The sequence below is a fragment of the Syzygium oleosum genome, unplaced genomic scaffold (genome assembly GCF_021117445.2).
Source record: "Syzygium oleosum isolate NSW1041296 unplaced genomic scaffold, Sole_v2.1 Sole_v2.04, whole genome shotgun sequence".
In the NCBI taxonomy this organism is placed as follows: Eukaryota; Viridiplantae; Streptophyta; class Magnoliopsida; order Myrtales; family Myrtaceae; genus Syzygium; species Syzygium oleosum.
Window position 1 is genome coordinate 13748521 of NW_026607488.1, and position 13983 is coordinate 13762503.

The 13983-nt window shown below is 42.6% G+C and overlaps 1 long non-coding RNA gene across 1 annotated transcript; it reads right to left on the bottom strand.

Moving 5' to 3' along the window:
- Positions 1-334: 334 nt before the first annotated feature.
- Positions 335-1103, bottom strand: LOC130137912 (uncharacterized). The gene is made up of 4 exons (XR_008816337.1): positions 1008-1103; positions 637-921; positions 464-566; positions 335-398 (listed from the first exon to the last, which is right to left on the bottom strand). It is a non-coding gene; the product is annotated as an uncharacterized LOC130137912 (long non-coding RNA).
- Between the last annotated feature and the right edge of the window lie 12880 nt (positions 1104-13983).

The following is a 13983-nucleotide window of genomic DNA, read 5'->3' on the forward strand; positions in this document are numbered from 1 at the left end:
CAAACGTTGGTTCACTCCTTTCATTTCTTCGTCCTACTGTACAAGTAATTGTTTCATTTCTTCGTCTTTCTGTACAAGTAACTGTTTCATTTCTTCATCCTTCTGTACCAGTAATTGTTTCAAGCGGTTCAATTCTTGGTCCGTTCGCTCCTCGTGTTGTGCCCTTAAAAAAGCCGCACTGGAGGATGAAGTTGCAGCAGCCGGCGTTCTGTACATCCTTGACAAGGATCCCATCCCAAATATTTGACCTCTTCTCATTCCACCCGATGCCTCCATCCATAATGCCATACTGTCAACCGATGGCTCGGAGCAGCAGCACCATCACCATCACTATCACTATCACCATCACCATCACCACTAGCAGCAGCCGTGCTCATTACAAGTTCATCATATTTGTCCTACATTAACAATATTAATAACAAAAAAATTCATATATATAAATACAAAATATAACCTTACATACCTTAATAACTTTTGCTCGATTGCCGATCCATGTCTTATCTTTTTTTCTGAAAGGTGCGTTCAAATGTAGCCATAAATGTTGGTTCCGTCCCCAATTCATCGGCCTACAAAATATAAACATAAATGAAATGAGTAATTATTGATTTAACTTTACAACATGTTTAAAAGACTTACCATTCTTTTTCTATGCTCCCCGATATTAATAGAACCCCCAGCATATGTGGCAGACCCTTCACTAGAACTAGAAGCTCGATTCTTCTTATTAATTTCACTTATTTGCTTATGCTTTTCGGTGTCCCAAGTTCTTTTGATTTCCGCCCAATTGTCGGCTGTAATAAAATCCGGCTTTTCTTGTCTTCTCTTTGCTCTATTCATCACATTTCGCATGTGATCACCGGCTTACTTCTTAAAAATTCTTTTAACTTCTTTCTCTTCCGCTTCATCCCACCTGAACTTCCGCTGCAAGCAATCAATAGAAAAATAATTGTACGCTCAGTATGCTAAATCGAACTTAGTTTGTGAGGAAATAAAATGACAAAACTTACCTTGAACTCATTCCACCACAATTCCTTTACTTCTTTTGGAGCAGTGGTCCAACTACTAAACTGCCCCATCCAATAGTTATCGATTATTTTATTAAATCTCCTCACAACATGCGTAGAATCCGTGAATCTGCAAACGGGTTATAACTTATTTCAACATACGTAGCATCCGTAAAGCATACAGACAATTCAGTTGACATCCATAATAATTCACATATATTTAAAAAAATGAAATACTTACGAATCTCCAAATGGGGCTATCATGAATCGGGTATCTTCTTCATAATTCGAGTGTTGCGTTGAAGAAGAAGGTGGAACCGAAGGCGATGGAATTGAAGTAAATTCAGTTCGCATTTGAGAGTCGGAGGAAGGGCCAATGTATCCATGTACTAGTTGAGGGTTAGATAAAAGGGCAGGGGCAGGGGAAGCGGAAAGGGATGGGGATGAGGACGAGGAAGAGGAAAGGCCTGGTCTTCTTTGTGAAGCATCATCACGACGCATGTGACCTCCACGTTTACACTAAAAGGTGCAAGGTTAGACAAAAATAAAGAAAATTATGAACATATATTAAGGACACATAATGACGTACGTCGTGAAGCTTACCATTTTGTTATTGAGAGCAAGAGAGATGGCCCCGGAAAAAAAGGAAGCTGTCCGGAAATGTGTACGAGCTAAATTTCTGGTCCTACAACGGTAAAAAAGGAAGAACTCATCTAGCTGGTCAGAGTCATCAAATTTTCAGTTAATTTCTGTAATTCGACTTGTTTTAAAATTTAATTGCATGTTTTGAAAGCCTTAGAACTTAATAAGTTACACTTTCACAACAAATTTTATGATGCAAGCAAATCACTAAGTTCTGTTCAAAATGAATATATCAACTTCAACAAGAAAATCAATAAGTTTTTACCTCGAAGGGAGCCACTCCAGAAAACCCAAATGTCACGGAAATAGTTTTACCCCGATGGCCAAAGCTTCAACCTAGGCCAAAAAAGGTTTGGAAATAGTTTTCAAACCTAGATAATGATAAAATGACTCCGAAACGAAAAAAAAAAAGCGGAAATGTCACGGAAAACACTATTCACCAGAATCATTTTTTTGCCAAAAAACCCATCTAAACGACTCCAAAAGCCAAAAAATGGCTTGCGTCACGGCCATAGGCCGTGTATTTCGATCAGCGGGCCGTTTCCACTTGACCGACCAAATTTCAACTCATTCCGACCACATTTCACCTTATTTCGACCAAATTTCAAACGAATTTCAACTCAATTTCAACCTAAATCCGACCAAATTTCAACCTAAATATGAGAAATTGATTATGTTTCGTTACTGTTTCGTGGGCGAACGAACATTAGTCTGTTTCGCCACGACAGTAATCAAATTCGTGGGCGAAAGCAGACACGAACCATTCTGTTTCGCCCACGAACAGAATCAAATTTGTGGGCGAAACAGAATGGTTCTGTTTCTGTTTCGCCCACGAACAGAATCAAATTCGTGGGCGAAATAGAATGGTTCTGTTTCTGTTTCGCCCACGAATTTGATTCTGTTCGTGGGCGAAACAGACCCAATCTGTTTCGCACAGAAGCCAACACCCAACACAGAAGCGCCCACGAAAGCCAACACAGAAGCCAACATAGAAGCAGAAGCCGAAGCACAGAAGCGCCCACGAAACTGGTTTGTTTCGCACACGAATAGAACCAAATTCGTGGGCGAAAGCAGACCTGTCTTTCGTCCACGAGCGAGCAGAGCGGACCCAACACGAAGCGAAGCGAAGCGCGAAGCGAGAAGCGGACGCGGACCCAACACGAAGCCGGCCAACACGGGCGGACGCGGACCCAGCACGAAGCCCGGCCGACACGAAGCGAAGCACGAAGTTTAGCGAAGCGCGAAGCACGAAGCTTAGCGAAGCGAAGCACGAAGCTTAGCGAAGCAAAGCGCGAGCGAAGCGCGAAGCGAAGCACGAAGCGAAGCACGAAGCGCGAAGCATAGAAGCGAAGCACAAAGCGAGCGGACCCAAACGTAGACCCAACACATACATTGAACAGAAGCATAAGCAGAGGCAAACGCCTAGAAAAAACGGCGAAAAGCAGACCCAACAGAAGCATACCGAACACTCTCGGACGCCGCCGAAGAACCCAACAGAAGCAGACCGCGCGCTGGGTGTCCTCGCTTCCCAGCGTCCGCCACCGAAGAACGCCAAGAATCGCGCCGAAGAATGCCGAAGAACGCCGAAGAACTGCAACAGAGACAGAGAAAGAGGTAGAAGACAGAGACAGACAAGAGACAGAGGTAAGGTGAGAAGATTGGTTCGATCGTGAGAACAGAAAAGAAGAACCCTAATTTGTACCCGCTCATGAAGACGACGCCGTTTGTTGAATTTTCGCTGAAATTAACCACGGATTTAAAATCGTGGCTAAAATCGTGGCAAATTTGCCACGGTTCTAGGATTCATGGCAAAAATCGTGGCAAATTAGCCACGAATCTTATTTCGTGGCTAATTTGCCACGGATTTAGCCACGATTTCCAATTCGTGGCTAATTTGCCACGATTTTAGCCACGAATTATTATTTTCTCGCGGCAAATTCGAATCGAAATATAAAATTGTCGCGGTAATTTTGTGGTCTTTTTCAAATTCGTGGCTAAAATCCGGGGCAAATTTGCCATGGATTTTTGCCACGGATTTTTTTTAAAAACAAAAATCGTGTGTAGGGTTTTTTAGGAAATTCGTGGCTAAAATACGTGGCAAATTTGCCACGGATTTTAGCCACGAATTTCGTAAAAAAGAATACAATAGATTTTTTGTTTAATAAAAAAATCCGTGGCAAATTTGCCACGTATTTTAGCCACGAATTTCCTAAAAAAAGAATACAATAGATTTTTTGTTTACTAAAAAAATCCGTGGCAAATTTGCCACGAATTTCCTAAGAAACCCTACACACGATTTTTGTTTTAAAAAAAAATCCGTGGCAAAATTCCGTGGCAAATTTGCCATGGATTTTAGCCACGGATTTCCTAAAAAAAGAATACAATAGATTTTTTGTTTAATAAAACAATCCGTGGCTAAAATCCATGGCAAATTTGCCACGGATTTTTTTAAAAAGAATACAATAGAATTTTTTTTAAAAAAAATCCGTGACTAAAATCCGTGGCAAATTTGCCACGGATTTTTGCCACGAATTTCCTAAAAAACCCTACACACGATTTTTGTTTTAAAAAAAAATCCGTGGCAAAAATCCGTGGCAAATTTGCCACAGATTTTTGCCACGAATTTCCTAAAAAACCCTACACATGATTTTTGTTTTTAAAAAAAATCCGTGGCAAAAATCTGTGGCAAATTTGCCACGGATTTTAGCCACGGATTTCCTAAAAAAAGAATACAATAGATTTTTTGTTTAATAAAACAATCCGTGGCTAAAATCCATGGCAAATTTGCCACGGATTTTTTTAAAAAGAATACAATAGAATTTTTTTAAAAAAAAATCCGTGACTAAAATCCGTGGCAAATTTGCCACGGATTTTTGCCACGAATTTCCTAAAAAACCCTACACACGATTTTTGTTTTAAAAAAAAATCCGTGGCAAAAATCCGTGGCAAATTTGCCACAGATTTTTGCCACGAATTTCCTAAAAAACCCTACACACGATTTTTGTTTTAAAAAAAAATCCGTGGCAAAAATCTGTGGCAAATTTGCCACGGATTTTAGCCACGGATTTCCTAAAAAAAGAATACAATAGATTTTTTGTTTAATAAAACAATCCGTGGCTAAAATACGTGGCAAATTTGCCACGGATTTCCTAAAAAAAGAATACAATAGATTTTTTGTTTAATAAAACAATCCGTGGCTAAAATCCGTGGCAAATTTGCCACGGATTTTAGCCACGGATTTTCTAAGAAAGATACAATAGAATTTTTTTTAATAAAAATATCCGTGGCTAAAATCCGTGGCAAATTTGCCACGGATTTTTGCCACGAATTTCCTAAACAAAGAATACAATAGATTTTTTGTTTAATAAAAAAATCTGTGGCTAAAATCCGTGGCAAATTTGCCACGAATTTCGTAAAAAAGAATACAATAGAATTTTTTTTTGAAAACAATCCGTGGCCAAAATCCGTCGCAAATTTGCCACAGATTTTTGCCACGAATTTCCTAAAAAGCCCTACACATGATTTTTGTTTTAAAAAAAATCCGTGGCTAAAATCCGTGGCAAATTTGCCATGGATTTTAGCCACGGATTTTCTAAGAAAGATACAATAGAATTTTTTTAAAAAAAATCCGTTGCTAAAATCCGTCGCAAATTTGCCACGGATTTTTGCCATGAATTTCCTAAAAAAGAATACAATAAAAAAAATTTTTAAAAAACAATCCGTGGCTAAAATCCGTCGCAAATTTGCCACGGATTTTTGCCACGAATTTCCTAAAAAAAAATTCAATAGAATTTTTTTTTAAAAACAATCCGTGGCTAAAATCCGTCGCAAATTTGCCACCCATTTTTGCGACGAATTTCCTAAAAAACCCTACACACGATTTTTGTTTTTAAAAAAAAAATCCGTGGCAAATTTGCCATGGATTTCCTAAAAAAAGAATACAATAGATTTTTTGTTTAATAAAACAATCCGTGGCAAATTTGCCACGGATTTTTGCCACGAATTTCCTGAAAAAGAATACAATAGAATTTTTTTTTAAAAACAATCCGTGGCTAAAATCTGTGGCAAATTTGCGACGGATTTTAGCCACGGATTTCCTAAAAAACCCTACACACGATTTTTGTTTTAAAAAAAATCCGTGGCTAAAATCCGTGGCAAATTTGCCACGGATTTTTGCCACGGATTTCCTAAAAAAGAATACAATAGAATTTTTTTTTTAAAAACAATCCGTGGCAAATTTGCGACGGATTTTAGCCATGAATTTCCTAAAAAACCCTACACACGATTTTTGTTTTAAAAAACAATCCGTGGCTAAAATCCGTGGCAAATTTGCCACGGATTTTTGCCACGGATTTCCTAAAAAAGAATACAATAGAATTTTTTTTAAACAAAATCCGTGGCTAAAATCCGTCGCAAATTTGCCACGGATTTTTGCCACGGATTTCCTAAAAAACCCTACACACGATTTTTGTTTTTAAAAAAAATCCGTGGCTAAAATCCGTGGCAAATTTGCCACGGATTTTAGCCACGGATTTTCTAAGAAAGATACAATAGAATTTTTTTTTAAATAAAAAAATCCGTGGCAAATTTGCCACGGATTTTTGCCACGAGTTTCCTAAAAAACCCTACAGAAGATTTTTCTTTTAAAAAAAATCCGTGGCTAAAATCCGTGGCAAATTTGCCATGGATTTTAGCCACGGATTTCATAAAAATCCACGATCATGCGTACGGCCTTTGTTTACGAAATCCGTAGTAAATTGCCACGAATTTCGTAAAATTAATTTTTGGCTTTTCATGAAAAATTACTTAGGCTTGTGAGTGGGATTTTTTCATGAAATTCGTGGATAAATTTTGTGGCAAAATTTCCACAGATTTTAGCCACGAATTTCATTTCTACTATCCCACACTCGCGTAATTCATTTTTTTGTCCGGACAATAACGTTTCATTATCAATAATAGCAATAATAATATTCAACAACAATTACAATAATAATAATAATAATAACTACCACAACAACAACAATAATACTAATAATTACGGCAACAACAACAATAATTGTCGCGACCGAACTCCTGGGCCCTCTTTTTTATCGAACATGCAAAAAAGGTGGGCTCGCCTGGTACGTGCTAAGTCTAGGTTCGGGACTTAACTCGGGCTCTCCCAAGCCCATACCATATCGCGACTTAGGGTTTAAGTTTCTTAACATGCAAGTGGTTTATATCAAGGAGTCGCCACTAATCGATTTGGGGTGGGTCGATTAGAAACCCAAATAGGGTGATGGGAGAATCACCCTATTCCTACGAACCAGAGATTAAATGAGTTCGGGGACTTGGTTACACTAGTTGGATAACTAATGCCCTTTCGGTACCTTTTTACCCTGTTCATTTCTGAAAACATTTGTCAGGCAATTTGGATTAATTTTAGGACCTTTCTCCTAACATGTGAGGTGATCAAGCGAGTGCATAATCAGAAACGATCAGCAGTCAAGAACACAACAATGCATGCAGCCTAAGGTTCTAACCTTAACTAAGTCGAGATGACATTCAAAACACAATGACTCATGCAATTGTATTAAAAAACATGCATAATAATACAGCGATAATAAAAACTAACATGCAAAATACTACCGCGCAACCTCAGGCTTGTCTAATTCAAACAAGACAAAAAACATGCATAATAATACAATAAATTAAAACACTTAGATATAACATATATAAAAAAAAAATTAAATAATTTTTTTTTTTTTTCGGAAGAAAAAGAAAAAAAAAATAATAATAATACAAAAGAAGGAAAAAATAATAATAATAATTTTTTTTCTTAAATTTTTTTTAAAATTTTTTTTAAAATTTTTAATTTTTAATTTTTTAAATAAAATAATATTATAATATTAACCGGGTCGGGTCGGGTCGGATCCGACCCGGGTCAACGGATCCGACCCGGGCGTTGACCCGGGTCGGATCGGTCAATCCGGGTCGGTCGGAACCGACCCGGGTCAACGGATCCGACCCGGGCGTTGACCCGGGTCAACGGATCCGACCCGGGCGTTGACCCGGGTCGGATCTGCTGATCCGGGTCGGTCGGAACCGACCCGGGTCAACGGATCCGACCCGAGCGTTGACCCGGGTCGGAACTGTTAATCCGGGTCGGTCGGAACCGACCCGAGTCAACGGATCCGACCCGGGCGTTGACCGGGTCGGATCTGTTGATTCGGTCGAATCCGACCCGAACAAACAACCCGCTGGGAGGGGCGCGGCGAGGCCAAAATTGGCCGTCCGCCGGCCGACCCAGCCGCGCCGCCCCAAGTCGCCCGACTAGGACCGCCTCGTGGCATGTGCACTCACCACGAGCCGCGTCGGACCACCGTTCGCCGGCCGGCGATGAAACAAAACCGGCGTGGTTGAGACATTTCGTCGAACGCCTGGCGGGCGCGTGGAAAAACGGGGGATTCCGACCTCCTCCGGCGATCCGGTCGACTCCAGCGGCTTGGGTTCACCTCCGACGGTGACTAGGAGTCGGGACCGACGACGGTATGGGCCGGGATTCGCGCGAAACGGCCGGCGCGAGTCCCGGCCAAACCGAGCCAAAAATCAGGGGAAAAGAGGGGAGCTTCGCGGCCGAGGGGGGCTCACCGGTCGACGGCGCGTCTGGGCGGCTTCCGCGCAGGTCTGGCGGCGTCGACGACCGCTGCTTGGTTCTTCTTTAGCTCCGGCGGACTCTCGGCTCCCTCTCTCTTCTCTGTTTCACTCTCTAATCTCTCTCGGTATCTCTCGGTTTCTCTCTCTCACTCTGTTTTTCTCTGAAAATCGCCGACCCACTCTCTCTCTCTCTCTGTCGCCGCCGTCGGCTCGGCGACGGGGATGGATGGCTGAGGCGCGGTGGCTGCCGGAGGCTTCCTGTCTCTCCCGGCTCACGCTCTCACGCTCCCTCTGTATTTTTCTCAAAAATGGCCGACCGGGGCTCTCTCTCTCTCTCTGGCTATTTATAGACGGCGACGACGCGTCTCTCTGCCTCTCTGCGTCGGCGTGACGACGGCCTGCACCGGCCTACGCCACGCCACGACTTTCGTGGCCATTGCAGGCCGGTGCAGAGCAGAGGGGGGGTCGGTGCAGAGAGGGTGCAGAGAACCGAGAGGGAGGAGAGGATAAGGGAGAGGGGAAATGGGGAGGACGGGACTGGCCATTAATGCCAGTCCCGTCGGCGTGCTCATCCGGCCCTCCTCTGGCCAGACAACGACGGCGAGAAGCGGCGTCGCCGTGCGTCACGCTTCCGTCGCGAGCAGGGGAGAATAGGGGCGAGGAGAGCGACTGGCGCAGGGGGAAGAGAAGGAAAGGAAGCTGGGCCAGGCTGGGCCCAACCGCGGGGGGAGAAGGAGAAAAAGAGAAGAAGGCGGGCCGGGCCCGCGCGAAAGAAAAAGAAAAAGAAAAAAAGAAAAAACGAATGGGCTGGGTCGGCCCAGCTCCGACCCGGCCCGACTCGAATTTTTTTTTTTTTATTTAAACTCTATAATAGACTCTATTAATGCAAAATGTGCCTAATTTCTATATGCAATGCATTTAAATTGAAATATTTTTATTTTAGGAATTAAAGAAAATTAATTCCTAAATTTTGTGTAATTAATTTTTGGGGATATTAAAAATAGGTGTCAACAGCTGCCCCTCTTTGAAGGTGAGCTCGCAGAGATTGAGCTCGCAGAGGTTACGTTCAAAGATAAAATGACACCTAAATTTGGCCCATGCATGCTCAATGAATGTTATTTTTGGCGAGACCGGAGTCCCATTTTTATGATGCGATATAAGATGATGCATGCTAAAGCAAATAAAAACATACCTGGGGCTACTTACCTTGCCGAAGGGTAGAGTAATTCCAGATGGTTGATATTGTGTGTCGAGGACCCGAACCTGTCTTCGGTCGCCTTGACGAAAAATGGTTTGTCTAGGACCCGAACCTTTCTTCGGTCGCCTTGACGGGGATTGTTTTTGTCTAGGACCCGAACCTTTCTTCGGTCGCCTTGACTGGGGAAATCGTCTGTCTAGGACCCGAATCTTTCTTCGGTCGCCTTGACTGACTGGATTTTGTTTGGTCTGTCTAGGACCCGAACCTTTCTTCGGTCGCCCTAACTGACTGGATTTTGTTTGTCAAAGTACCTGGGGGTCGTCGCCCGAGGGTTTGACGGTTTGCCTGGTGGGTCCTCGCCAGCAGGTCTTGAAAAGGCTCAAACGATGAGCACCTGGGGGTCCTCGCCCGAGGATTTGATTGTTTGCCTGGTGGGTCCTCGCCAGCAGGTCTTGAAAAAGCTCAAACGATGAGCACCTGGGGGTCCTCGCCCGAGGATTTGTTGGTTTGCCTGGTGGGTCCTCGCCAGCAGGGCTTGAAAAGGCTCAAACGATGAGCACCTAGGGGTCCTCGCCCGAGGATTTGATGTGAACATGGGGGTCAGTCCCATGCTCAGGAGGGTGAACAACGGGGTCAATCCGATGTTCAGAGGGTGAACAACGGGGTCAATCCGATGTTCAATTGGTGAACAACGGGGTCACTCCGATGTTCAGAGGGTGAACAACGGGGTTACTCCGATGTTCAATTGGTGAACAATGGGGTCACTCTGATGTTCAAAGGGTAAACAACGGGGTTACTCCGATGTTCAATTGGTGAACAACGGGGTCACTCCGATGTTCAAAGGGTACCATAACAATAGTAGGTACACGGATTTTTGGAATCGGGCATGGGTAAAATGTACATACCTGGGCACGTTCCTGCCTCTTAAGGGCGTGTCTCCTGTCAGACAAGTTTTTTTTGTGCAAACACATACGCATTCATTGGAGAGATAGACAACTGAGGCTATTCTTGAATATCGTATGAAATATCTTGACCAGCTAGTCAAGATGCTTTTCTTTTTCAAAGAAACACCCCGTTTACCTTCTGGGTAATTTGAAAAGAAATCTGATGAAATACCTGGGATTTCTTACCCGGAGGTTTGATGTATCATCTGCTGAATACCCGACCTTTTTCAGGGCATCTCTTTTGTGATGATAATGAGGGCTTCTCCAGCGCCCGAATTTTCGTGTTCTATCACTGGGGATTAGAACTCTGAGCAGCAAAAGCATGCTGTGTCCATTCCACTTGGGGAGCGGAAGAAATTTTCTGTGACATCTTTGGAGATGTTCCAAAAGTCATATGTTCTTTGAGTCTTTGAGGATATTTTACCTGTCAAAGAGGGTTAGCGCAAACATGCATGCATTCATCGAGGATAGACAAGCTAGGTTATCCCAAAATGTATATTTGAAAATTCATGCGTGATGATTTTACCATGTTTGCATCACCAAACATCCACCGAGGGTAATTATCAATCAAGACAATATTCGCTCGCAAGGTGGACTTCTCGAGATGCTGAACGAGGGATCCTCAGTCAGAAAGGACTTTTCACTCGCTCTCATTGAAAAGGGCTATTTGTCCCGTCCATTAATGCGGGAACATCAAAAACACTCAATCTGACCGTCATCACATCAACAAGGGTCTGAGTTTTCTCGCAAGCGGTACGACGCTGCCAATCTGAGAGGTCTTCTTCAGGGTCGTAATGCAGATTTGGTCAATGGCTTAACAAAGGTGACTGTCCAAGTCAAGGCCATGAAAGAAAATATTCTGCAATCATCTCCGGGTTTACAAGTCAAGAACCCTACAAAACGAGATAGAAATAATCTTGCTCGCACTTCCTCGAGCGTTGTTTATAAACATTTGAAATTTCACGTTAAATCAAGTGCCCTGATCAGAAGAGACTTCATGAGGGATGTAACGTGGGCTGAGTTCACAGGTTGAGAAACGAAAAGATCATTAGGCTCAAAAATGTGTGTAAGGGTGAGAGTTGGTGATCATCTTGGCATTGTCACCTGTCTTTTTCTTCATCATCAGGATTCTCTTGGACAACTCCCTGGGTAATCCTGTGTTTTAGCATCTGCGTCAAGCATTTTCCTGGATACCATTCTATCCCTGTTCCAATTGCTTTCTCAAGAATAGGCTTGTCTTCATCTGTCATGTGACAGATCTTTGTCAAGACAGAGTTCCTAAAGTAGGAATTTGTATCGAAGAAGAACTCAAGTTTAACCCTTTGGGGTCGTCTTTTCATCGTTTTTCTTCTTCTCCTTTTTCTTTTTCTTTGTTTTTTATTCATGGGCATTGGCCTTGCTTTTACCAGGCACACTGCTTTTTCATGCCCCTAGTTTTCAGCATTTTATTGCTGCTCTTTTGGTGTTGTCAGGACTAGCCTAAACAAGTTTGAGCAGACAATGTTATTAGGCTCTTGGAGTCTTCATCTTGATTCGGTACTTTGGACCCTGATACTCAAGCTGTGGTGACTTTTGCCTTGCCCCGGTGTAGGGGATGATCACCAACTGGGTTGGTACGAAATGAAATCGCCGGCTCAATTGGGCTAGCAAGGGATATAAGTGTATGGGATAGAAGAAGAACTGCTCTTCGTCATCCTAGGGCACTCAAATTATCGTGAGAGTTCACCTGCAATAATAACACTCAAAGATTAATGCAAATGAGAGCAAGAAAATTTCTATTCATCTTTTCACCTTGTGCGAGCTGTTGCAGCTGATGATCATAGAAAATTTTAGATATTACAAACTCCTCATCCTTCTTGTCTTGCTCAATGACAACATCACTGTTATCAATAAGATATTGGCATTTTGGACAGGTTTTAGTTTGCTGCTTCTCTCTTGACAAAGCCCTCTTAGCCTCGACTGTTCAGCCGTCGATGGTGTGCTTGTCTTGGAGGACCCTGTCGAGGACCACCGGATCCGTGAAAACGACGAGGCCGAAGTCACAGGGGCGGTGATCGAAAGGGAGGGACGCTCTTCTTGCTCCCTCTGAATTTGAATTCTCCCTGTGATGCTGATTTATCTCAAGCTGCCCCAATGTGGGGTGGTTCTTGATAGGGGTGATTTAAAAGGAACCTCCAAGTGTATGGGCTCAAATGGTCAAGCAAAGGATTAATGGTAGTGTATGGGGCAGAGAAATGAACTGCCTCTCGTCATTTTGGCTACCGTACCTTATGCGAGAAACCCCTTTACCTTGTAGAAGTGGAACCTTTTCGCTCATCTTACATGGATTTGGTACTTGAGAATGTGTATAGGCTAAGGATTGCCTCTCATCATCCTGACATACCTCGTTCAATACATCGGAGCAGTTCGACACCATTCGTCGAATTGTCAAAATTTTCATAGGGAATTGGTGAATTAAACAGGTAAAATTACCATGCGAAATTCTTTCCAAAAGATATGCAATGCACTTGGGGGAAGGTTAAGCATTTATTTGCTTTAACATATTTCCTCTTTCTTTTGATTCTTTCGACTCTTAAAGTTTTAAGGGAAAGAAATACTTACCTGTGCTGCAGCAGCAACGAGGTAAACCTGTAAGATAATAAAAAAGACCATGTTAATGAATGGCTCTTTGGGGAACAGGAATTGGGAACGATACAACATTACCCTTCGTGATTCCCTTCATTTGAGATCAAACTGACAACTCCTTGAGTTTTCTCAGATGTTGATAATTCCCTTCCTTCTTCCGTTTTGCCTTCAAAGCTAGCAGAGTCTTTTCTCCTCTTTACTTTGTTCAGCCTTCTTTGTCTCAGTCTGCTTCTCCATACTCTTGGTCTCGAAGCTCGAATGAAATCCTCTATAGTTAGGGGTTCTATTGTCAGAGCATACTGTGTCAATGCGATTCTAGCATGCTGAAGAGTTTCTCGTTAATGCTCCGATTCCTGACTGCACAAGGCATGTGCAATTGCTTGCATGGGGAACTTCGCAGCAAAGCTAATCTCTGCTTTAAAGGTCTTTGACGAACATGGGCATGACTACCATCGAGACTTCTGTGGTTGTCAGGATCTGCCTTGACGCCATTTTGTCATATGCAAAGTCCTTTCCAGCTGCTTGTACCATGAGTGTTCTTTACTCAATTTTGTCCTATGTAAAAGGAAAAGATATGTCATTTCTATGCTAAAGTGGATGAACTTTAGGAACGAAATACACCCTTTTTGATGGACTGGGAGATCGCATGTCCCCTAGTCTACTCTTCCAATTAAGCACTTCTTCGTCATGTTTCATTCGAGAGGTCCCAACATTGGTGCTCTATCCGATTCGCTAGCACGTCAGAGTCTAGCATGTTCCCCAGTTCATTATCTGCAAAAGAAAAGGGATGGAATGTCATTTCCAAAATTTGTTAAGGAATAAGACATACCTTTTCTTTCAAAAAGGGTAATCTTTTCTTGATCTGCCCCCGACTTTTGTACAAAATGATGTTCCGCTCATCATGGAGTCAAGGAATGCTTAGCATTCTCTTTGA